The sequence below is a fragment of the Pinus tabuliformis genome, chromosome 6 (genome assembly GCF_031772625.1).
Source record: "Pinus tabuliformis cultivar Carrire ecotype Pingquan chromosome 6, CPIR1, whole genome shotgun sequence".
In the NCBI taxonomy this organism is placed as follows: Eukaryota; Viridiplantae; Streptophyta; class Pinopsida; order Pinales; family Pinaceae; genus Pinus; species Pinus tabuliformis.
In genome coordinates, this window is record NC_142292.1 from 694,928,559 (window position 1) to 694,953,397 (window position 24,839).

A 24,839-nucleotide genomic window follows, 5' to 3' on the forward strand; every position below is an offset into this window, starting at 1 on the left:
TTCAGATTCAGAATCATTATCAGGTATGAATGTGTTATCCTCTGATGTTCCAGCTATATTTCCTTGTGAAAGAGATGGAAGTGATAGTGAAACTACTGAATTTGCTTTTATGGGTGAGCAAGAAAAGTATCAAATAGAGGCAGTATTCAGAAGGCTGACAGACAAAATTAGAGATCAACAAGATCTATTGAACAAAAGGGAATGTGATTTCAAAGAAGAAGCTACCAAACTAAAGGCCCAACTAGAAGAAGGAAACAAGGTAAGAAAGCTACTCAAGGACAAGGAAGACCAATGTCAAAAATTGCAGCAGGAAGTGACATCATTAAGAAAAGAAGTCAACGAAAGAAGCACAACCATCAAGAAACTCAAAGATAGATCCAGCTACTATGAAAATCTTGAAGCTACAATCCTCTCACTAAAAGGAAATCTTGAAGAATCAAAGAAGCAGAATACAGATCTACTCCAAGCTATTGCAAAACAAAAAAACGAAGTCACCAGCTTAAAATCTCAACTAGAATGTGCCTTCCGAGTTCGTCAAATGCAGCAGGATCTGAATGAAGAACAAGAAAGGGAGATTCTCAAACTAAGGGAACAAATGGAAGAAGGAAGGAAAGCTGAAGAAGATTTGAAAAAGCAATCTCTTGAAAAGGAAGAACATCTTCAGGTTGAGGTAAATATCTTGAAAGGTAAACTAGAAGAAAAGGATAAGCTTTTACGATTTCAAGATAGTTCTAAAGTCTTCGATGATATTCTTAGTAGTCAAAGGTCTCCTGCTATAAAGACTGGTCTTGGTTTCCATGAATCTGTTGAAGGTGAATCTAGTTCACAAGGTAAGGCAAGGAACTCTAAAGAGAATCCTAAAGTGATCAACGAAGAATTGAAAGATCAATCTCATCATCAACCAAGGAAAGAGATTCCTCAAAGAAAATCCTTTACTCCTCCTATGAATAATGTTGAATGTTATGTATGTCATAATCTTGGACATGTTGCAGCTAGATGTAGAAGAAGAAGGGTTCAGGACTATTACGCAGAAAGGTCATCTCAATCAAGGTACTTTTATGGATATTGCTTTGCTTGCAATATGTTTGGTCACAAAGCTGTTGATTGTTACAGGAGGAATATGAGACATGTAAGATGTTATGCATGTAACAAGCTTGGACATATAGCAAAGGAATGCAGGAACAAAGGACGAACGTCACACCAAAAGGAGAAAACAACATCACACATGAAGATATGGAAGAAGAAGGAAGTTCAACCAGAAAGATGTGGCACAGCACAAAATACTCAGGTTCAGCACAACACAGACATAATAAATTCAGAGGGAGCTGAAGGTGTAAAACTTTAGTGTCCTGAGACTCATACGCAAGGTTCATAAATGGAAGTCGCGTATATACGCGAGTTATACACTGCAAAGTTGCATATATGTCAGTCTGTGGGAAAGTAGTGGGGACAGGCTCAGAAAAGGGGTCTGATGTGATTCAATCCAGTATCTGCTCTATTGGTTAACAGTTACAGTCTGCTGAGAATGTCTTGAAATGTCTTGATACTTGTAAGATGCTAGAAGTGGTTTAATCCTAACTTGATGATGATGATGTCTTGATGCTTCCTACTGATGTATACATGTTCAGATCTAACAACAAACAGATGGCACAGGTTGAGGGGGAGAATATGCCTTTAATATTGCATTGTTGGCATTATGGTTGATAGTCCTTGGTGATGATGCTTATGATATGTTGTGGCTATAAGGTGATCTCATATGTTTCTTAGGGTTATATATATTTGATGATCAGATCATATTAGTGGATTGGTTCTTAGATGGTGCATCCTCATAAGGACAGGGAGCAGTAAAAAGCTTAACTCACAATCTTCATTACTTGATGCTGCTGACATATAATATTGTTATGATGCAAGATTCCTACAGTTCTTGGTGCCCTTATGGATGAGGATTGTTGATGTTGATGATAGTTTTCGATACATGAATGATTGCTCAAAGCTGGTAGAGATGATGATGATGAGCTCTTACCTATATGATGATAGGTTGATACTTACATATGTTGATGATAGTTGGATCATGTAGATCTTGATGTTTGATGAAATGGCTATGGTGGTTTCACACATGATATAATGTGAATGACTCTGAATTTTGTTCAAAGGGATGAATTGATGCAGACATATCTTGTTATAGGTTGATGACTTATTCTCTACAGGACATTTACAGGTTGATGATCTAGAATGTGTTGTACGCGTATTGTATAAGGGATATCCGCGTACATACACTAATTTATGCAGGTTAAGTCGCGTATATGGAGTTCTGAATAGCAAGGGCAGACTCTGGTTGGAGAAGGTCTGAGATGGGTATGCCAGAGACCTTCAGGCACAGTTTTAGGGGGAGCAACAGGCACAGTTTCAGGGGGAGCAGCTTAAAGTCTAATAAAGCATTGTTGGCATTTAGATGCTTTTGGTTCTAGTTCACAACTGTTGTTGGTTTCAGGAGAAGGAGCACAGAAGGAAATCTTGGTTGTTGATCTAAAAGATGATTATCATATGCTGCTGGTGACTTTCATAAGTCTTGATCTAGATTTTTCGTCTCTATGATATATATATCTTTTATGATATCTCTTTTATGGTGTCAAGGTCATGTAACGGCCTATGATTGGTTTCCCCACTATGCCTGGGATGAATGATGTAATGTAATTGGTTGTTATATGTAAATTTCTGATGTATCCCCTCTTGGTTGGGAGTATGGATGTATGTATTGAGTCTTTTGGTGATAGGAAGGTCCTTTATGATGTATAAGTCTTGGTTCTTTTGAAGAACATCTTTTGCAGATCTTGCCTACAGTCAGGGGGAGCATGTTCAGCACAGCAGAGCAGTGATATCAGCATGTTCTCAGGGGGAGCACAGCCCTTTGCCCTTGATGTCAAAGGGGGAGAGTGATTTGGTGTTGTTGCCATCAAGTCCAAAGGGGGAGATTGTTGGCATTATGGTGCATGTGTTGTACTTGATGGCAACCCTCTCACAAAAGATCATCTCTCTTACATATAACTAGATGAATCTACAGAAGGGATATCAGATGTGACTGAATGCATGGGATGCAGGACAGCTCAAATGATAGATCTAAGTGTGACAAGTTAGCTTTGCCATCAAGTCCAAAGGGGGAGATTGTTGGCATTATGAGATAAGTGTTGTCCTTGATGGCAAACCACACTGATGACAAATCATAGTGCAGAAGGTCAGCAACAAGGAATTGATGATCAGACTATAAGAAGAAGAGAAAATTCATATACGCAGGTTCATTAAGCCCAAGTCGCGTATACACGTTGGTTCGCTATATACCAAGTCGTGTATACGCAGGTTCGATATATACCAAGTAGGGTATACACGCAGGTTCATGAACGGAAAAGAGCGTACGTGTCGGAAAGCTTACTTTTGGTCCGTGGTAGTTAGTCCTCGGTACTTGAGCCTATGTTTTTGGACCAAAGTATCTCGACAGACGTGTTGATCCCTAGTATTGAGTTGATGGTATTGTTTTACTATGGTTTTGGACCGTGGTATTATGAAAGGCCTAAACCTATATAAGGAGAAGATCATTAGGCCAAAGGGTGTGAGTGAGTAATGAATATCTGATGAAGTGTGAGATCCAAATGCTGGTTATGGGTTGGTGATCTGAACCATGGTTTCACTCATGTGGAGGATGATGAACTATGGAACGGGATCTCAAAGCTTGGAATGATTATCTTCATATGGTTTGACTGTGGATAGACTAGATCTATTGACGCATGTTTATTGTTATGATCTGGGTATGTTTTGATGTCTGATATAGCTGCGGAATTATAAGTTAGGATTTGCAGATCTGTACGCAGGTTGTCTTTGGAAAAAGAGCGTATACACGCAGGCTGGGTTTGTCCAAGTAGCATATACAATGTGAAGTATGATATTTGAAGATGAAGTTGGATCTGGTTATTTTTATGTTGTCTATGTTGTTGACAGGGTTTCAGTGATTCAGTATTGGGTGATTCAGAGATTGATGATGCAGGTTGTTTTATGGATCTAGTATGAAAATGTATGAAACGTGGTCCTGGGAAGATCGTAGAGTTCACTAGGCTGGCGCCTACGTACTGGTAAACATATCAGCCAGTACATGAGCCAGGGGGTTGTAGCTCCCTTCCAGGAGCAGCTGGAGAACAAGTAAAGGTTGGGGCATTCTGTAGGCAGGCACCTACGTACTAGTAAATGGATCGGCTAGTACAAGAGCTAAGAGGGTTGTAGCCCTCTGCAGGTTGTAGCCTGCGTACTGGTAAAGGACTGCACCAGTACATTGTAAAAGAAGTTTCTTATTAAAGAAAGATAGAAACAAATTGTAGCAGGTGGTTTTCACCCACATTGGGTTTCCACCTTATATCATGGTGTTCATGTGTGTGGCTTTTGTGTGATGATCTGTTCTGTTATACTGCACCTGTTTACTGTTAATATGGTTAATAATGTTCTGATGCATTTACTGAAGATAAGCTAATTGAATCATAAGATTTCTTGATATACGCTAGTTGCTTTAGACACAGCAGCGTATACACGCGGGTTCACTTAACTGAAGTAGCGTATATGTTTCTGAGTATGAAATTGAAAAAGTTTTATTGATCTGATAATACTGATTCACCCCCCCTCTCAGTATTATTTCCAACAGTCCTATGGTACTTCTGCCTGTTTCTAGAGCCACTTGGATCAATAGTCCTTATCATCATAAACTATGGATTTTCTTCTTCACCTGTGCCCCACCTTCCCCCTCCCAATTGTATATAAGCATTAGTTTCTCTTGTATGCTTCCCTCCGATTGCAAAGTTATACCTATACATGAAATCCTTGTCTTGATCTTGGTTCTTATGCTTCTCTTCTTCTTCTAAGCTAAGCAATCAGAAAAAACATTACATTCCTACCACCAAAAATAAATAAACCATTTTTAATACACTATCTTTGAAGCTGCAGAAGAGGAATACTAAACAATTCTCGAGTTGTTGCTCCCTCTCCAATCACCATAGCAACATCTTGATTTGGACCAGATCCATCTTTTATGTTTGTAGGATTGGATTCAAAACTATCAAGGTACTTCAATGGTGGGGCATCTCCACATATTGAATGAAAGGGAGGGACACCTGAATTTCCAAACCGAAGAAAGGTAGCTCTCCATCCATTCACATAAGCATATGAAAGGAGAACCCAGTCTAACCAAACCTAGAGAACCTTCATCACTCTCTCCTACAAGGATTCCATAATATAAATGTAAAAAAATTCGCAAAAGTATCCACACGGTAATTACACTAATTATGATATTTTTTTTTACGAGTAAAAATTACTCGCTTCCTTGCTAATTGATGACCAATAAGGGGCTTGATCTTAATACATGATCTATTTTCGTCATTACTAGCCTTAACATGTTCTATTATTTAGAGTGAGATTTCGTGAATTGGCAAGCGTGTTTTTCCACATTTCTATTTTTATATCCCACACAATTGGAATCCTTCTACATTTGGCCTCCTCTACTTCCCTAGGCTACATGTGTTAAAGAGGGTACAAAACACTAATGATATGTTCTTTTGCCATAAGTTCTTCTCAATTTTTGGATGAATTTTGTGGAAATTTTATTCATGCCAATTATGTGGTAGGAAAAAATGTTCCATTATTAATTTTTATCATCTCTTATTTATGAGTTAGCATGCTTCTATTTTACTAGTTCATTATGACTATGTCATGTAAAGATCAAATTGAGTGGGTTTTACATTTGATTTCCACTGTAGTCAACAACTAAATATACAAGTTTTCTGTTAGCTTGAATGGTGGGACAACACACTTTGATTTCCACTAGTGCTCTCCTTTTCATATACTATCACAAGTACACAAATACAAACTCACTTTTCTTTTTACCTGGATAAGCAAATGATTACAAATTTGTATTTTGTAGTGACAAGGATAACTATGTATTGGAGGCTGACCTTGAGCCCTTCAATTCATCCTTTCCTTAGCCAACACGACCATCTCCTATTGGTAATGGTGTTCATTTTTGAACCAACATTTGTCTTCAAAATTATTTCATGATAAAGAAAGAACACAACGATTGTTGGATTTCTATCGAGCACACAAATATGAAAGCCATGTCATTTTTCTTTCCTTGGTTAATATATTGCATCATTGTGTTCGATAGTTAATTCATTAGTATTATATGCCAATAAATCTCTATCAAATAGCAAAGAAGGATGACCTAGCTGTTTTAGAGATATATAATATGAATTAATTATTAAAAATTGATAGGGTTATTTTGATTCTCATCTTTCTATTTCACTTCTTTAGAGAAAACTATATAATCAAATACCAAGTTAGCTCAAACCAAACTAAAATAGAGAATCCTAGTTATGAAGATGTTTCTCTCTACATACCTTATAATGACATTATTTTTTGAATTATACTTGAATTTCAGTGATAATAATCCGGATTTATATATTTCTTTTAGCACCAAATTGAAATCATGGTAAAAATACAAATATCTTGTTAAATATTACCTAAAGATGATTCAAAGAATATCACCTTTAGTCTAAGCACATGGGAGAGTAATTTCTAAGGTGTGAAGTTTTATTAGAGGCATTGTTTGTTTATTTGTTTTGGTTAGAAAACAATTTTCTCTTACTTTTATGTGACTTTCAATTTATCATATCTAGCATGTTGAGAAATGGGAAAGAATAATGTGTGACATTTATCCTACATAAATTGATGTTGAGTGAAAAGATAAAGAGTTTAGCCAAGCTACAATCCACTTTGGTAAAGGTAGAGGGACATCTTAAAACGTTACCTAAGGATACACCGTGTATATAGTTTGAACATAAGTAATATATGGCTTTTTGTTTGCAGATATGTTCTTTTTTCTATCCAAGATATCATAGTAAGATAAATATTGATATTGTATAAATCATTAGAAGACCTCATTGAGGTCAATTTTTCTGTTGTTCTACTTGATTGATACATTCTCATGACAGGAAGGCTATAAATACGAATTAATATGTTACCAAAACAAATTATATTCAAAGTTTATACATATAAAAGATAAAAACAAATTTAAATTCCTTCATTTGATTGTCACTTGACTCTGGTGTGGGCATGTTACATGAAATATGATTGTAGAAAGGATGGGGACACAATATAGAGATCATGTCTTGGATATGATTCATTTGTTGTTGGAGATCCTTCAGGCACTTCAGCCATCGACTTTGTAAATGTTTCTAGTAAGTATTCCTATGGTTTTTAATGTTGTGATTCTTTCACCTCATGGTTATTTTGTGCATGGAAGTGTTTTAGGAATGCGTGATAAGATATCAATGGACAAGTAAATTTTTATTTTATAATTGCAATGTCCATTCCATGATATCTTTTCTATATTGTTTGACTATATTTTGAAAGTTTATTTCATTTTTTCTTTGTATTTTAACTATGAAATTGAAATTACTTGGTATTATGTTTGTCTAAACAAAAACCAAAGCATCAAGATGAAATTAATTTTACATGATATAGATTGAAATCCTTTTAAATGTTTTTTATTGAAAGTTTTTCATAATTATTAGAAAAGTTTACTTTCATGTTGTTATTTGAGAACATGTTGTTTATATACTTGACCAAGTTCATGCATTAAACAATAAATTGTGTTGCAAATAAAATGACAAGGATTAGACACCACACCTCAGATTATTTGTTTTAATAAGTTATTTACAACTTCAAGTTTTTAGCATGTAACTAAGTTGGCATGATTGTACCTAAGCTTTCCCTAAAGGTTGAATAATAAGTTCCTAAGGTGTTCTTTTCTATGGTGACTTTAATTTCTTTATGTAGATCATCTAGCCACATAGTGGGCACTATCACTCAACTGAAGAAAACTTGTTCGATTTTCTTTCTCTTACAGGGAAGAATGGCTTTAACATTGTTGATGTTGAGGTATATGTAATATAAATCCTTTATTGTTCATTTTCTTCCATGTCTTACGCTCTACATTCTAGGTTCTTTTGTTTTTAGAAAAGGAACTTAGTATTGATGGTAAACAACAGGATTTGAAGGAAGAGGAGAACACTAACACTAGAGTGATAAATGAAAAAAGAGATAGAAGAGAATCGGTCTAGTGTTACCCTTAAAGCCAATATCCCGCATAAGTCACACACATAGACATTGATTTTCAAGTCTTCATAGTTGGTGAATTCACCTGCAATGACTTGACATCACAATGATAATGTTTTATAGTGATGAAACAACATTTCATGTGTAAATTGTAGTCCAGCCAATGTTAAGTTGGAAACTCATACTGTAATACTCGACATTTCATATAATATAATTTATTTGGTTGAAATTATTTATATTTGCACTTGATATTGTTTAGCATCTTAACTAACATATGTAATTTTGAATTTTCATATTAGATTAACCAATTCACATTGTATGATGTTTTTTAATTTAGTCACAAAATTATACTAATTAATATATGTTGAATAATAATGAACACATAAAATCAATCTAAAACTACTAAATTAATAGCTTATGCTAATTAATGATGAACACAAATAAAATGAATATACGACTAAATTAGTCGTTTATAATGATTATTAATGAAAATAAATGAAACGAATATAAACTACTAAATTAGTTGTTTATATAATGAATATGAAACTACTAAAAAAATATAAATGACTACTGCAAATGATTAAATTTTCATCACAAATGACAACTAAATTTTACATATATGCAACTATTAGTAGCTAATCAATAGTGTCTTATAACATGACAAAAATTCAGTCATATTTCTTTGGTCATTAATTGGTTTCAAACGATGACTAAAATTTGCATATATATGACTACTAGTAACTAATTTACTGTATCTTATAACACGACCAACATTTTAGTCAAATTTCTTTGATAACTAATTGGTTTTCTCAGATGATCATATAGTAATATATTTTGTTCTATATTTGTTCATTAATTGTGGAAATTAATGACTAAATCAATAACTAAATTAATGAATAAATTTATGACTAAATATATTGCCAGATGATAAAATTGACACAATCAATTAATGATTAATCTAAAAATGACTAAAAGTTGGTCACATTATAAGATACTATAAATTAGCTACCACTGGTTATCGAATGAAAAATAGCCATTTATATGCAAATTTTAATCGTTGTTTTAGTAACTAATTAGCCATTTTGTACTAGCGTAGGCACATGGTATCTTCTAGCTCTTTTATTTTTTCCTTCAGCTTCATATTTTATGCCTATCCTCGACCAAAATAATTCACAAGTTCTTCACCACCAAATTCATACAATTTCATCAGCGTTTCCATTGCAATCGAAGACACATCAACATTCAATTCTACTTGATCAACAATATTTATTTCAAAAAGTTTTATCCATTGAATCTTCAATATCTTATTGCCCCTATCATAATTTGCATCCTACAATGTGACTAATCGGACATTGAAATTAATGTCCTATACAACGATTTCATCCATTACTCTCTAGTTTTCTTGCAAATAAGTACTAACCCAATTAGGTAGTACAACATTATCAACTTCCATGTCTACCACTTCTTTAATGCTCTCCATTTCAGGTGCACTATTGGATCTAAATGATTCAATCATGTGTGCTCCTTCTATATTTATTCTGCAAGGAGGATCTCCATCATCCCCGCCACTTGATAGCCTATCAAAACCCAAATTTTCGGTTCTAGTAGTTCTTTCTCTTATTTTTCTAGTAGATGAAGTCACACCAATACTATGTGTGAAAGACAGATATTAGCCCATAGGGTTTGCACCTCTTTTCCTACATATTTATCCTATCCTGATGGTCTCTTTGTTAGCAATTTCTCCAACATCTAATAATGATTTGTGAAGTTTTCTTGATACAATGTCTCTTCCTCGCTCTGCTCTCTACTTCTTGGAAACAAGTTTCGTACCTCATAAAATCAAGGTGTTCTGTGAAAATTCTTCGTCTATCAAATCCTTTAATAGCTTCAATTTCACTTTATTTGAAAGCATCCGAAGACTTTGGGAAAACAAGAGCTTGAGCCATATTCTTCATAGTCACTTTTCCACCAGTAAAGAGAAAATAAATAAATTATCTTTTCTTCTTTTTCTGTTCAAATATAGATAGCCAACGATGATATTGCCTACATATTTTAGCAACAAAATACCTATCGAGAACAAACATAAGCAAAACCAATGGCCTATCTTCAAAACCATACGTTTGTATTTAAGTATGGGGGATTTACGCAGTGCATTATATTAGATATCATTTTTGGGATTCAACTGCGTTAAGTAAGGAGTTCTGGGATGGGTGACCTCCTGGGAAGTCCTGGTTACCGGGTGCAAGCCCTGGAAGTGATGATTGATGCTATGTGATTCGTTCTCCACATTTCACTAGTTTCAATCCCACTTCTTCACCCCTGTGAGCATCACCCGATGCAATGAGTGCTAAGTGAACTATTCAAAAATCATGAGAAATTAGTTAGTTACGACTACCTCTCATGGAAATGGTCATACGTTTGAATGACTTACTTAACGCAGTTGAATCCCAAAAATGATATCTAATATAATGCACTGCGTAAATCCCCCATACTTAAATTCAAAAAGAGTCAAGGGATCTCTACTTGAATGGTTCATGAGGCACAATACTTGCTAAGGTTTTGCAAATGGGGTAGCAAGCTAAGTGGGCTTGATTGTGGGAAAAAACTCCACAGTTAAGCGCGCTTGAGCCAGAGGAGTTCTGGGATGGGTGACCTCCTGGGAAGTCCTGGTTACCGGGTGCAAGCCCTGGAAGTGATGATTGATGCTATGTGATTCGTTCTCCACATTTCACTAGTTTCAATCCCACTTCTTCACCCCTGTGAGCATCACCCGATGCAATGAGTGCTAAGTGAACTATTCAAAAATCATGAGAAATTAGTTAGTTACGACTACCTCTCATGGAAATGGTCATACGTTTGAATGACTTACTTAACGCAGTTGAATCCCAAAAATGATATCTAACCATACGTTTGTATAATTGTATTACTTTCTCTTTCCTTATATTCCCCTTTTCCATGTAAGAAAGCCTCAACCTCTGCAAATATTTGAGAAGCCTCTTATCCAATTACAATGTAATACACTTGAGTCACAAAAAATTCATGAATTAAATAAAAATTTAAATAAGCTTCATTCTTCCACAATATAGGAGGCAATAACTCGATTGATTCCTCACGAAACTTGAATATAGGATTACAGGGAAAATCCTCAAACACATGTCATGACATGAGAAGTGTTATCAGATATGACATCATAAAGAAGCCATTTTTCTTTGGTGATCTATGTAACTAAACAACTAATTCATTTGAAATGACATAAGCCCAGTCAAACATACAATTATTTTTGTATGTCCTTATAATGGACATTCAAAATGCATTTTGACACATGTGATGTACTTTATAGCCCTGCTACATGGGAAAAAGACCAATAGAAATCCCTAAATGATTACTAAAAAAATAAATTCTACAAGAGAAAGATAGGAAGGAAAATCATAAGTGGAAAAAATTAATTCCCACACATTGTCAATTTCGTGCCCTTATGGCTCCAAGAAACTATTCACAACAGAAAATTCTAAATGACTGTTTGGTTTTAGTAACTTGAATAAAAATTGGAATGCATTGGGATTCAAAGAAACCTTTATCGCTCCTAGATTAATTTTCCTCTTTCTTGAATCAAAATTATTTGCTTAGAGATAAACAATTTCTCTGAAATCAGAGTCCTCAGGAACACACCCAACATTCGCTAATTCAGTCCTCCAAATCTTGTTACATGTTTTCTCTTTTGTTGATAGATTCACAAATTGCTCATAAGTTCTCAACTAGTCAAAGTTATTATCGATCTTAGCAAGTGAGTTAACAGTATCACTATAAATAGCCACTTTCCCTCGCGTGCTACCCATTTTTCATTTACAACAAAAAAATACTATGTCAATGAATAACATATTCAAATCACTTTTGACTTTCCAATTTTTTGTTTTCTTCTCAAACACCAATTGTTACTATTACTCATGTGAAAATTGTTACACACAACACTCGGAATAAATAACAATTAATGATAGAAAAGCCAACTTTTATGGCCAACAATAGATTTTTTTTTTTAAATACCAAAGCATCATGTGAATTTACTTTGCACTTAGCTCTTGCTTCAAGATCATTGATATAACTGTCATAAGAAATAGAAATTTACGATGTAAAATAATATACATCATCTATTGAACTGGTAAATTTTCCCACACGACCAAAAATCAATGCAATACAACCTTTTTTTGTTTGATTAATAAAAAACTAACAGCGAAAGTGTTTGCATCATTTTTTATAATATTGGAAATGGGTTCAACATCATCAAAAACCCTATCAAAAATTTTTCTAATACCACCAAAAAATTACTACAAACCATTTTTTCCTCTTTTTCTTGTTTTGAAATTTTTCTTTTCGGTCTATTTCTTTCTTAATAGAATTATGACAGTATGGTTGTTGACACTTGATTGACACCCAAGATCATGACAATTGACAACTATAGCCTCAAATTACAAAAAACTCATCGCCATATTTTATAAGCAACATGCCTGAATTTCCTTTTTTTTCTAGTTAATTTTGAAGACCTGTAAAGTTATCACTAATGACATAGTCTAACTATGCCACACATTTTCCCATAAAAAAATGTAAATTCCTGCAGGATTTCTTTTAAAAATCCTCTTACAACTTTCAAGGTTCAATATTTTTGGTGCCCTTGAGATTCTTGGTCACCCTGAATCCATGTCCACTATATAAAAGGATTCATACACTCCCAAGATTGCTTTTTTTCAATTTTTTTACCAGATCTCGTAGCAAATTTTTCTATCTGCATGGAATTGTGGCCTCATAAAGAACACCTTCAATAATAGATACAAATTTTGAATGATGTTCTACCTATCACAAGTGGATTCATCAACAAAGAAGTTGGGCTGAGGGTATCTTCTAGCTCTTTTATTTTTTCCTTTAGCTTCATATTTTCTTCTTGTCATCGACCAATATAATTGGCAAGCACTTCACTACTAGCTTGATGCAATTTCATTAGACTTGCCATTGCAATCAAAGATAGATCAACGTTCAATTATGGATGATCAACAACTTTTCTATCAAGAAGTTGCAACCTTTTGGTCTTCAATCTCTTACTGCCCCTCTCATTATTTCCATTGTGCAATGTGACAAAGTAGTCATAGAAAGCAATGTCATACAACAATTTCACCCATTATTCTCTATTTTTCTTACAAAAAACTACTAACATAATTAGGTAGTACAAAATTTTCAACTTTCATGTCTACAACTTCTTTAATTATCTACATTTCAGGAGCACTCTTGGATATAAATGATTTAGGAATGTGTGCTCTTTGTGTAGTTACTCTATGAGGAGGCTTTCTGTCATCCCAGACGCTTGATAGCCTATCCAGAACCAAATTTTCACTTCCAGTGGTTATTTTTCTTCTTTTTCTAGCTGATGAAGTCACAATAGTACAATGTGTGCAATATAAATATTTCCTCACAAGGTTTGTGCCACTTTTCTTAGATATTTCTCTTGTCCCAATGATGTCTTTGTCAGCAATTTGTGCAACATCTACTAGTAGCTTTTGACATTTTTTTGATACACTGTCACTTTCCTCATTTTTCTCTCTACTTCTTGCAAAGAAGTTTTCGTACCTCATAGACTCAAGGTGTTCTATGAAAATTCTTCCTCTATCAAATCCTTTAATAAATTCAACTTCACTTAAGTTGAAAGCATTCAAAGACTTTGCAAAAATGAGGGCATGAGCCATATTCTTCACAGTTACTTTTCTAAGTGTAAATGAAAAGTAAATAAATTGTCTTTATTTTAGTGTTCAAATATAGATAGCCAATGATGATATTTCCTACATACTTTAGAAACAAAATACCTATCAAGAAAAAAACATTGGCAAAATAAATGCCCTATCTTCAAAACCATTTGTTCGTATAACTGTATTGCTTTCTCTTTCCTCATATTATCTTTTTCCATGTAGGAAAGCCTTAGCCTGTACAAATATTCAAGAAGACTCTTCTCCAATTACCATGCAATAAACTTGACTTACATTTACATCCTAAATTAAATAAAAATTTGAAGAAGCTCCGTTCTTCCACAATATAAGATACCGGAATTGCATTGGTTCCTCTAGAAACTTGAATATAGGATTACAAGGAAAATCTTCAAACACATGTGATGACACAAGAAGTGTTATCATATATAACATCATAAAGAATCCATTGTTCATGGGCGATCTATGCAACTAAACAACTAATTCATTCGAAATGACATAATCCAATAAAACATATATTGATATTTGTATGTCTCATAATGCACATAGAAAATTCATTTTGGGACATGTGATGTACCTTCTAGCCTACTACATGGGGAAACAACCAACATAAATCCCTAAACTATTAACTAAACAAAGAAATATCTACAAGAGAAATATAGGAAGGACCCCCAGAAGTTACAGAAATGAATTCTCGCAAAATGTCAATTCCACACCCTTTTAGCTCCAAGAAACTATCTCCAACGAACAATTCTAATTTCTTGTTCGGTTCTGGTAATTTTATTGACAATCTGAATGCATTGGGATTCAGGGAAACCTTTATCTCTCCAAGCTTGATTTCCCTCTTTCTAGAATAAAATTTAGTTTCCCAAAGATAAACAATTTCTCTGAAATCAAAGACCTACGAAACACACCTAACATTCGCTAATTCGGTACCCTAAATCTTGTTACATGTTCTCTCTTCCATTGATAGATTCAAAAATCATTTATAAGTTCTTGACCAGTCAAATATATCATTGATCTTAGCAAGCGAGTTAACCATATCACTACAAATATGTTCTTTCCCTCGCCTACTACCCATTTTTCATTTACAAAGGAAAACAAATATTTTGTTAATGAATAACATATTCAAATCCCATTTCATTTTACACTTCCCTTTTTTCTTCACAAGCACCAGATGTTACTATTACTCGTGTGAAAAAGAATCACACACAACACTCTAACCAAATAATAATTAAATATAGAAAAATCAACTTTACAAACAATAATAGAAAAAAATGAAATTTTAATCTATCGTGATGATGAGTCACAGTGGATGGCTCGAAACGTCAATTCAAACAATTATGGATGTGAGAACTCCAGAAGGAAACTACACACAAAGTACTAATCGCAGAAGCCTCAAAACAATAATTCTAAAAGCATCATGTGCATTTACTTCACAATTGAACTTCAAGACCATTGATATAAGTGTCGTAAGTAATATAAATTTACGATATAAAATAATAGACATTGTCTATCGAACTATTAAATTTGCCCACACATCTAAATATTACAACAATACAACATTTTTTTGTTTGTTTAATAAAAAAACGATAGCACAAGTGTTTGAATCATTTTTTTTAATAGTGGAAATGGATTCAACATCCTCAGAAACCCCATCGACAAAGTTGTCAATACTGCCAAAAGATCACTAAAAACCATTTTTTTCTTAATATGTTTTCTTTTATTTTTTTGCTCCTTTTTTTTCCTTCATAGAATTATGACAACACGACTTTTAACAACCAACTGACACCCATAATCATGAAAATTGAAAATCGTAACCTCAAATTACAAAAAACCACTACCATATTTTAAAGGCAACTTGGCAGAATTTCCTTATTTTTCCAGCCAATTTCGAAGTCCCATAAAGCTATCAATAATTCCATAGTAAAACAATGCCACAAATTTGCCCAGAAAACAATGCAAATTACTGAAGATTTCATTTTTAATTTCTTGCTTACAACTGTCAAGGTTCAGGATTTTTGGTGCCCCAAAGATTTATGATGGTGCTAAATCCATTTCCACTATAAGAAATTATTCAAACACTTTGATGATATCATTTTTTCATTTTTTTCATCGAATATCATAGAGATTTTTTCCATTTCAGTGGAATTGTGGCCTCCATACAAAACACCATCAATAATAGCTATAATAGTAATATTTGCAACAACATTCACAAATAAATATCATGCCAAAATGTGTTCAACTACTCTGTACGAAATATCGACTTGAAATATGTTCCCAGTACTTTGTAAAATGAAAATAATTTTGATTTACAAATAAATTGACACATATATTTCTCGTAAGCTTTGACACATAGTTATGATGCAATGTGAACCTTATTCTATATAGACACATTTAATTTTAAACTGTATGATTTTTGCAGATGCGAAAAATAATTTAATTATTGAAAGTTGATAGTTGTAACTTTGAGCTACTTTCAGTCGAATTTAGAGGCTTGTAAAACAATCAATAATAGCCACAAATAATAAGTTTACCATCTATGACAAATTGAATTGATAATCACTCCCCACTACTTTGTAAAAATGAACCAAACATGATTTACAAATAACTTTACACACTCATTTCTCATAGTATTGTAGAGAAAATATTTTAGAGTATTGTAGAATATTGTAGTATGAAAGCTCGTTTTTCCTTCCCATGATGTTGTATCCTTATACAAGCTTAGCATATTTCCCCAGTTAAGTGATTTAATGGATTTTCTCTCCTATCCATCAAATTTTATCTAGAATCTTTATCAAGGAAGAGTTATCTCAATCACATTTACTAATGAGATATTTGATTTCCTTCCTTTGGAAAGAATCTCCTACTCAAGTGTCTCATTCCCAAGTACTTTCAATCCAATTAATTATTTATTAATAAAATCATTTATTACATCAGTATTGCAATTTACTTCATGGCTTTTCTTCCATTCACACTAACATAACCTATTTCGAAACAAATAAAACAACATTAAAACCACAAGGGGGTATTACATCTTATCAATATGTTTGAATGAAACAAATGACAATATGAGTTTGGAAGTGTTTAATGAACTAAGAATTTTCCCATGGTACGATGATATAATCTACATTCTGCAGAATTTGGAGGCTCTACTAGTGACAACCAAAACCCAGGCTATATCATTGACGTTGAAAGCAATTAAATATTGTTATCTTGTGGCTATTTGTATTGGAAGGACCCATTAATAAATATCCTAAATTGTTTGATTGAAATTGAAGCAAAGAAAATTGTAAAGGAGTTCCATTAGGGTGTTTGTGGAGGAAACCACTATTAGAAGGCTACAAAAAATAAGGTTCTCAGGGAAAGTTTTTATTGGTCAACTCTATTTTTAGATGTTCACAATGAAGTGGTAGCTTGTTTCAAATGTCATATATTTGGAGGAAAAGCCAACCTATTGTCATTACCATTAAGATGTATCTAAATGGAAAACCCATTTCAACAATGGGGATTGGATTTCATAGAGGGATTCACCCAACTTCTTCATGTCAGCATAAGTGGATTTTGATTGCCATAGATTACATCACGAAGTAGATTGAAGAAATTCCAACAATGAAAGCTACAAATAGTGTAGTAATTCAGTTTTTAGACGATATTTTCTTTAGATTTGGCTGCTCAAGGAAGATTATAATAGACAACTTTCATGCCTTCAAATCCCACAATGTGATCAAGTTTTGTGAGGAATATCATGTCAAATTGGGCCATTTTATGACTTACTATCCTCAACGTAATGGCTCGGAAAAGTCGTCCAGTAAAATAAAAATTTGAAGTATTAAGAAGTTATTGGAGGGTATAATAAATCCTGGCATACTAATATGAAATTTTCTTTATGGGAAAACATAATTAGTACCAAAAAATCAATCATTGCTTCACCATTTTATGCTAGTTTATTGTACGAAGGAAGATTTTCCAGTTTCCTTGAATATACTAGTAATGGGTCTCTTATAGAAGCATGATGAAAAACCCAGTGCTTTTAAGAGAAGAATCAATCAACATATTGAAACATAATAGTTGACAAAGCATGTATACACCTAGGCACAACTATTTTAGGATAAACTTAAGAAAGTGTTTGATAAAAAGGTGAAAGCATATAATTTTTAGATTTAGGATATGGTATTGACATGGGATGTTATATGTGAAGATACGTGGAATCTTGGGAAGTTTGAACATATGTAGAAGGACCCATATAAACTAGTTTCATTTCATGGGAAGAACACATTCATTATGGAGGATTTAGAGGGTGAACTAATTAGTGGAGGCCAAATAAATGGGATTTTTCTGAACCATTAGCTATCTTGTGAGAGAAATTCCCATTTTCCATTTGTATTATCTATTTTATTTTGAAATAAGTTGTAGGTGTGGACAACAATTGAAAATAGTTGAAGCCCAAATTGAAGGCCCTAAGATCCAGAAAAGTGTTTTTCCATGTTTTGACTTGAATTTTTCAGTATTGTATTTCAATTTTATTCCATGTCAATAAAACAATAGTGGCATTTCAATATGCTTTAGGCAATGGCACCAAAAAATTAAAATTGCCCAATGGATCAGGCATTGGAGAAACGAGTTATTTGTTGCCTCAGAGGGAGGAAAACACCCCCACTGGAGTGAGTTATTATCTTAGTCTAGCTTTGGAGTATAAGGTTGAACAATTTTTTTTTTTAAGATATTTAGGTGCGTTGAAAGTTGGATTGTTAGAAATTTAATATTTCAGTGTTATTTTTGTTTCATTTTGGATGAGCGTTGACAATTAGATTGTGAATGAGATTTTTTCTCTATTTTGAGACAATGTTGACATTTAATCAGTGAGTGTTTCCCAATTTTTCTTCTTATATGAGGCACGCCGGTTAATAAGTCAGTGCTAAGGAAAATACTTTTTTGAAGGCAATAAGGAGCAGCTTGGAGTGAATACAACCTTGGAGGAATGATTTACGTACCAAATTCTCATTTTTGTGGATCGTGACCAAATTTCAAGATAGAAATAGTTACATCAAGCATGATGAAGAAGTAATATTTTTTAGAAAATGTAAGAAGAATATCAGTAGTTGATTTTGACCCTTAGGTTTAGCCATGTTTTCATCAACAACATAGTTCTAACATATAGAATATTATCATCAAGTTTTATGGTTGACTAATGTAATGTATTTAGTTCTAATTACAGATTTTCTTACCTATGCTGAGACTTTGTAATTAAGGTTTTTCTAAAAACATAGTTATGGTATTGTAAGTACTCTATAACGGTGATAATGAAGGAAATCCAATGGTTTGGACTTTGAGAAAAAATTGTAATCTGTGTATGTGATCAATTTATGTTGCTTAATCATAGGTGACTAATGATCAATAGAACATAGTGCTTCAAAGATGAGAATTCTTTTGTTGATATGTCCTAGTCTATTTCTTGGTGAATGTGATTTACCTCTATTATTTCATTAAAAAAATTTCCTCTTTATGCTTGAATGAAGGTATTAAAGGCATAATTCATGCTCTCTATTCACCATTTAAGTATCACTTTGACTATCTAAAGTGAATAAATTTAATCTATATGATGCTCTATTTAAAAAAAATGTTGATACTTTCTTCCACCACTCTCAATAGCAAGGTTGTCGAAGGGTATGTCAACTATCTTTCTCTTAGCCTCTGTAACTATGACTAGTATCCTTGTGATCGTTGATTAATTTGCAATTTCTATGACTCCATGTCGAAGGATACACTTCCTCTGCCCTACCATCTTTTCCAGAACCCTATTGAACTCATGATATAGCCACTCTACTAAATACAAAACCAACTATTGAGGTGACATCGGGTAGAGGAATGATAATGAAGAGATCCCCCTCTAGGTTGAAGGGGGCGACCTTTAGCCCTAAATTTGGTTTAAAAGAGTTAATTTAGGGGTTTTTCCTTTACAACCAAGGGATAACTTGTGAGTGATAACACTTTCTTGATTATTTCTTGCAAAATTGTGACTCTTTTCACTTTCACTTGTAAGACTTCACAAAATATGCAAGATGGCTTCTACTCTTCATGGTTACTCGTCCAACAATAAATGAAAAAGAAATAAATACTTTCCTCATTTTCATTAAAATTTAAATTTCCAATCATAGTATTTTCTCCAGACTTCGGCAAAAAAATATTGATCCATCACAATTCTTGGAAGTGATAGTGGTTTACCTCAAAACCCATAAACTGAAATAACTATATTATTTCCTCTTTCTTCATGTTATTTACCCCCAGAGGAAAACTTGTGCTTCGCTAGATATTCGATGGGGCTCTCGTCCATTTATCATGCAAATATCTTGCTTTATAAAAAATCTTGAATTAGAAAAAAACATTAAATAGCTTCTTGCTTCCATGGTATGGAATAACGAAATTGCATCGGTTCTTTGTCAAAATTTAAATTAGGACTATGGGGTAACTCATCAAAAGTATGATTTGACATGAGGTCTATTACCAAATATGCCATCATGAAGAACCTAATTCTCTTGAACAAATGCACTAACTGAAAACACAGTTCATTTGAAATAAGATCAGGCTAGTCGAATACATAAATATTTTTAGATGAATAATTGACTACATAGAGGATGGATGTTGGAACATTGGTCGTAGTTTCTTAGCCCATTAAACAAGCTTACAACCAACAAAAATCTTTAAACTATTCTCTAATAAAAGTAATATCTATAGAGGAAACATCAAAAGGAGCCTCAAAAAGTAGCCAAAAGAACTCCTGTATTATTTTCAAGCCACCTACCTCGGATTTTAAAAATATATTTTCTTTTGACAAGTCTAAGCATATATCTAAAATGAGTGGCTTCAATATCTAGATGAATGTCTCTGAAGTTAAAGAAATGATAGCATATTTGGATGGTAGCCTAATTTTTTTTTTTTTTGAAATCAAATTTCTCTATGCATAAATAAATTATTTCTCTATAATCAAATACCTCTATAATGGATGAGGAATTCACTTATCACTACTCTTCTCCTACATAAAAACAATCACATATCGTTGATATGTAGTTGACCACTGAAATATCTAATGGATGATTGCAAGTGAGTTAATAGTATCAATGCAAATAACTTATTTCTTTATACTTGACGCCATTTCTGCTATGAACTTTTAAATTTTTTTGTCAGCTAGCAAAATTTTCAATGACCTATAGATATAAATCATCAATATTTTGAACAACTACCACTTGTTACTACTATGCCTCTAAAATACCTTCTAAAAGGAACTTCTAATATATAGCAATTCAATATGTAAAAATATGCATTTACAAGAAATATTAGAAATAATTCACATAATCTAGACTCACCACAATTCTAGTAGAAAAAAATAGATTTTTTTACACAATTTTTAGAAAATTGAGCATTGTTGTTTGCAAAATTGAATTATCACTGTTAAACTGTAGGATTTTATCTATCAGAGTAATTGTTGATAGTGAAAAATTTTCTTCCTTTCTCCATTTCCGCTACATGTTACTATTTTTCATGTAAAATGTGTTTCAAGGAACATTTTGATTAAATAGCAATTAAAAAAACAAATAAGATGTTTACGAGATATAACATAAGTAGTTTAAAAACGAATATCGAAATTTAGAAATAAGTTACTCCATGTATGAAACAAATTAAATGTGAATATTTTCTAATAACGATAACTACCTTACATGAAGTCAATAATCACATCCACTACTATACTAATGTCAGTTTAGAGGTAATGTCATTTACGTTCTCAATTATGTGTCAATTTGTCTATTCATGGAAAGCGTACTGAAGCGTTAATGTCATTATGCCATGTATGAAAATGGGGAAACAACACTCTGCACATTGAAAGCATTTTTTTCTTCTTCTTCTTTCTACCGCTCCTACATAATGCAATTTTGTAATCCCGCCTCTTTTTGATATGTTGTGTATGCCTCCTACATTGATTACAATCATTAGTGAAACTTCAACCACAACATTATTATTATTTTATTTTTCAATTGGTAAAATTTATTATTAAATAATGTTATTTAATTTAGTTTTATGGTTTTTAGGTTTATTGTTGTTTAATAAAATCTTTCAATGTGCATAAATAAAGCTTTATTATGGGCTTGATGCAAGAAAAGCTCAGCATAGTGAAACAACGTTTTATATCTACCATGAGTTATATAAATACTTAATTCCATAGATACATTTTCTCTGTGCATAGCCACCTCACACACATAACCACTTCGGCATAGCTACTTCCATACTCAGTAATGCTTTACAAAATACTCATTGACAATTGAATACTACAACATTTATGATTTACTACACTTTAAAATGGGTTTCACACAAAAAAAAAAGATCCCCACAATAAAACAAGTTTCTATATTCAATAGGAGTTATTTAAATACGTATCTTCTTTAAGTAAACAAACTATATATGTCTATAAAAAAATTACTTACAAAAACTGGTTTAAAATTAACTATTATAAAATGAAATATGGAGTATTTTTCACAATGCTTAAAAAAAAACAAATACCATAGTTCAATGTATAATTCTTATTATTATCATTATATGTTATTGTGCGGAAATTCCTCTCCAGGTATCTTGTTCTGAATAATGAAAAATCTAAACCCTAATCCTACCATAATCAAAACTTCATACGATCAAACACTGATATGTACAATTGTCGCTTTTGTACATGTCTTCATAAATAAATACAACGGGAATGGAATAGTCACATTTTCCATTGGAGCAACCTTGAATATTTATCAACACAGTATTGTATTCATATTCAAATGCGAGTCACAACAAATGCAATAAATACAACTTCACATGTAAAACATTATCTAAGCATAATTGATATACTGAGTAAGAAGTTTCAATATTAAAAAAAGGTAAACATAAATCCATTTTAATCATCATTCACTACAGAAAATTAGGTAATATATAAAAGATCAAAGCAAATACTAGAAAACAAGTGTTCAATTATTCGTTTTTGTACAATGTTCGATAACCCAAGTCCATACAACATCCCATGTCAAACATTATCTCACAATTGTTTACATAATTAGTAAACATATAAAGAGATAGAAAAAACAATAATCAAAATTCAAATAAGTTATGATGACAGATCCATGGTCTAGGATACAAGCTCTATTTCATAAAGAAATTATGAAAATACTAATAAATCACAAAGCTAAGTGCATTTTTCCAATGAGAGTTGTGATTGTAATCCCTTCAATGTAATCTCTAAAAGTCATCTGCAACATGTAATAAGAAATTGCATTTAGGAATTAAATTATTCCATCATAACACGCATATAAGATCTAAATAGTAAAATCCTTTGATGTCAAGATAAATCCTCCAATGTATTAAAATACTTACAATATGCAAAAGTAGAGTATGATATTCTTTAGTCGTTAGCTATATTTCACAATCAGGATTCCTGCAATGAATTGATTCACTTTAGCTTCATTGAATTCTTTCATTGGAGCAATCATAATGTCCTTCTTAACAAGCTCATTAAATATCTCCTCCTAAATTTCTTTCCCTTCTTATTGCAATTGAAACACCAGGGTAGTTTACTCTTCATTGAAGTGAACAAAAGTAATTAACCATTTGCTAATTTCTTCTGCACTAAAATGAGTTATATCATCAAACTCTGTTTCCTATGTTTGTTTCAGCTTCTCCAAATCAACTATCAACTTCTTCTTTTCAATTAATCTAGATTCACGTGTAATACATGGACTATTTAAATCTTGAACAATCAACACCGCCTTGAAATACACATATTCTCTTTGATTTTTTATGTCTCCACAGTGAGAAATAATGTCTTCCAATGTTCTGATTTTCCTAGACCATGCAACCTTGATCGGCCTCATTCAATCAGCATTAGGAAACCTATTTTTTCCTCTTTCTAGTTCACAGAGTGAAGCAAGTTATTGTAAATGTTAATAAGTCATTATCTATGAATTCCATGTCTCCCTCTAGCTCACTTTTGGCCAATTCAACAAAATGCCTAGTTGTCTGCTTTAAGTGTCATAGATCAAAAGAAACATTCCATGCAGATTCAATAATCCACAATCTTTCTAATATATTACTAATGATATATGTTTTCACTACACTTAGAAGATTGAATGGTTTCCTAAAGCTATTAAATCTGCATGGAGTAGAAATTACCAAATGGTCCACCTATCATCAATGGAGTCTTCATCAAAGGACTTGGGAACATGGTATCTTCTAGCTCTTTCATTTTTTCCTTTAGCTTCAGATTTCATGTATGTCTTCTACCAACAGAACTCACAAGTTCTTCACCACCAACTTCATACAATTTGATCAACGTTGATGTTCCAATGGAAGATAGATCAACATTTAATTCTACCTGATCAACAACATTTTTTTTAGAAAGTTATATCCTTTGAATCTTCAATCTCTTACTACCCTTATCATAATTTTCATCCTACAATGTGATGAAATGGTCATTGAAAGTAATGTCCTATACAACAATTTCATCCATTATTCTCTAATCTTCTTGCAAATAAGTACTAATGAAATTAGGTAGTACAGCATTATCAACTCCTAGGTCTACTACTTCTTCAATGCTCTCCATTTCAAGCACACTATTAGATCTAAGTGATTCAATCATGTGAACTCTTTCTAGAGTTATTCAACAAGTATAATCTCCATCATTCCCACCACCTGATAGCCTATCCAAACCCAAATTTCCACTTCCAGTAGTTCCTTTTCTTCTTTTACTAGTAGATCAAGTCACATCAATACTGTGTGTGCAAGATAGAGATTACCCCATAGGGTTTGCACCTCTTTGCTTAGATATTTATCCTATCCCGATGATCTCTTTGTTAACAATTTTTCCAACAGCTACTAATGGTTTTTGATGTTTTGTTGATACAATGTCACTTCCTCACTCTTCTC